A 3,400-nucleotide genomic window follows, 5' to 3' on the forward strand; every position below is an offset into this window, starting at 1 on the left:
CTATATGGTTTTAAGGACTTCAATTAGTCCGGTTTCAATGTGGAATATTTACCCGCACTATACGAAGTATTACACCAATTTCTTTATTAATTAATCACATTTTATTAAAACTGAATAATTCGAAATATGACATGAAAACATTTGATTTTTTTTACCATTTCCTAGTCAATTCACACGGATTTCCTTATTAATTGGAGTGTGCACGTTTAATGCAAGTATGCATGACATCTGACATGTTAAGTGTTAATAATACAAGGCGTTGGAAATCAACATTTAATTAGCAGCATTAATTTAATGGGCATTTTTTAGTAGTAGCAATAATGTGTATAAACATATTTTTTTATATATATATATTTATATATTAATATTATGTATGCAAGTCGTTAACACTAATTGAAATATAAATTACTCAGCGCTTCGAGCATGTCTATTTGCGTTACGTTTTCAGTACATAATTGGAGTTGAATTTTAATTTTTTGTTAGATTTCGTTCGTACGTTTTTTTTTTGCGAAACGCTAAATTTTCTAGTCCGTAAAGCAAAATAAAAAGTAATAATGAAGCATTTCACAACTTTTTCTATTTTCACTTCAATTGCTAATTTTTTATTTTATTTATTTTTTAATTAGTAAGAAATTCACTAATGGTCAATTTCTTTACTTACAAAGTAATACTTTACAATGTAACAAATCTTTAAAGCATAAAATGTAATTTGAAATATTTCAACATAGATTTTTTCAAATTATTTTCTATTAAAAATCACTTTTAATAAGGTTTTAAATACATTTTCAATTATTTCTGTTTAACTCTCAAATTTTTCAATATTTTATTTGTAAAATGGAAATTTTCAAACTTAATTTTTATTTAGAAACTTAAATAATATTAAATTGATATAAAAAAAAAGGGTAGACAATGTTAAATAATAAATTTGTTCATTCAATTAGGATTGAAAATGTTTACATATATAAATTACCCTTAAATCCATGAGGTATTTTAATCGCTCTGTTCACGCTTCGGACGTCATCTGAAAAGATTACCGTCTGATGTATTACATAATGGTGGTTTAACCACGGTCGAAGAAAAGAAACGTATTTACATAAATAAGAGATACAAATTAATAATAAAAAAAAATATAATACAAAGTGGAAGCACTTTTCACTCTGTCCTATTTAAATTATTCACTTTAATTGGCTTAGTAATAAATCTAGCATACTTCCAGGTGGCTTACTTTAATAAGCTTATTTATTATATTCATTAGGGAACAATTGTGGAAAACAAATATGTATGCATTTGTAAAATATTCATTTAAATAATGGAATTTCTCTTAAAATATTTACACAATAATTCAGGTCGATTGGAAGTATACTTCACAGTAGCCTTGATTATTATTCTTTAAATTTTTGGTAAAAATATTTATATAATTTTAAATGTTTAAGGCTGTAAATTAGAAAAAAAGAGAATCTATTCATAATGACCTTGAAAACATGAGAATAAGTAATTTACATTGAAGGTCGTCAATAAGAACAAACAACCCTAGTTTCTCATACTGCTAATTTGGAAAGACAACGAGTAATGAGGACAGAACTTAAACAGTTATCCTGCAAATATTTTCACCAAATTTTCCTTCAAAATTAGTTTCATATTAATTTCAATTATGAGAAAAATGTGAATAATTGAATTGAATTAATTAAGGTGCGTACACACTAGTCATGACTTTATTTTTTTTTTGCAAAAAGAATAATTAACATTGAGACATACAAAATTAATACTTTTTCTATGAAATGAATTTTGTCAAAAACATTAATTAAAATTATGTTTTATAATTATAGTTTTTTAGTAATAATTAATAATAAGATGAAATATTAACTTTTATGTAGGCTATGATGCTATGATACAAAGAGGCAGCCGTGTCATGCTAAAAAATAACAGTGTTTTCACATTTTAATGATTTTCTCGGAAACTATGATGGATTGAATGGATCCAAAAGATGCATATAAAAGCTGAATATTTGGGGAATGTAGCGAGTATTTGATGTGGTTTGATGATGTGACTTGTACATCAACTTCATTTTATTCAAAACACTATGGGACAATATTTGTTGAAATATATCAAGTTGCGTACACAGTACTTATTATCAAGTGGAAAGTACAACTCTGTCCATATACTTTTCAAGTACAGATAAATTACTTGGCAAGAGACGAGTATATTCAGTTACATTGAAGTACATAAACATCGATTAGAAGTTGGCTCATCGCTTTGATGCAAAGGGGAAGCCGTATCAGCGAAAAAATGAAAAATTAAGGTAAAAATAGCAGTGTTTTCACATTTTAGTGATTTTCTCGGAAACTATAATAGATTAAATGGATCCAAAAGATGCATATAAAAGCTGGATATTTGGGGAATATGACTTGTACATCAACTTCATTTTATTCAAAACAATATTCTATATTATGTCACTATGGGACAATATTTGTTGAAATATATTAAGGTGCGTACACACTACTTATCATCAAGTCGACAGTACAACTCTGTCCATATACTTTTCAAGTACAGATAAATTACTTGGCAATAGACAAGTATAATAAGTTACATTGAAGTACATAAACTTCGATTAGAAGTTGGCACATAGAATCCTGCAATGCTGTTTATCAGTGCATTTGAGGTTTATGAATTAGATATGAGACGCAAATTCTAATCTCCGTTACAGCAGAATAAATAACGAGAAAGGAAAGCGAGCCAAAAAAAAAGAACAACAACAAACGAAGAACAAACAACAAAAAAAAAACAGCAACGAAGGTATGAAAATATTTTGATAGGTATGCGAAGATAGGAGGGGAATAAATAAAGTGTGCGTGAGGCAATCTCGAAATCTCGGCTTGTTAGTATTTGTATACAGTTAGGGGGTATCTCCATATGATTTTTGTACTTCTATTTTCGTGTTGTTTTGAATATAAAGAGAGAGGAAAGAGCCGAAGAACGTTTTCTCCGGAGGCAACCGGACCAGGAGGAACGAGAAGAAGAACAAAAAAAAATAGAGGAGAGAGAAGAGAATCTAATCTCTTGGCTGTAAAAGGAAACACAGCCAACATACAAAGTCACTTAAACGTTATGTAAAACGGACGACCCCCCTGTAGCGTCGCTCTTGCAATTCCATTTTTTTTCTCTCATTGTTTCACCTTATTTAAATATTTATAATTAGTATCAATTTATTTGTTATATAATTACTATAATTTTTTTATGTAATTTGTATTTAAATATATACATATTGATTATTCAATTATTATCGTTATTTTCCTTCTGTTTTAGTGAATCCAATTGTGAATCGGCTGGCGCAACCAGAAATAATTGGTGTCTGTGAATGAGCGAAAGAAAAAAGTTAATATGCTATTAACACGTGAAATTG

This window comes from Nicrophorus vespilloides, unplaced genomic scaffold (genome assembly GCF_001412225.1).
Source record: "Nicrophorus vespilloides isolate i.1.1-1 unplaced genomic scaffold, Nicve_v1.0, whole genome shotgun sequence".
Classification (NCBI taxonomy): Eukaryota; Metazoa; Arthropoda; class Insecta; order Coleoptera; family Silphidae; genus Nicrophorus; species Nicrophorus vespilloides.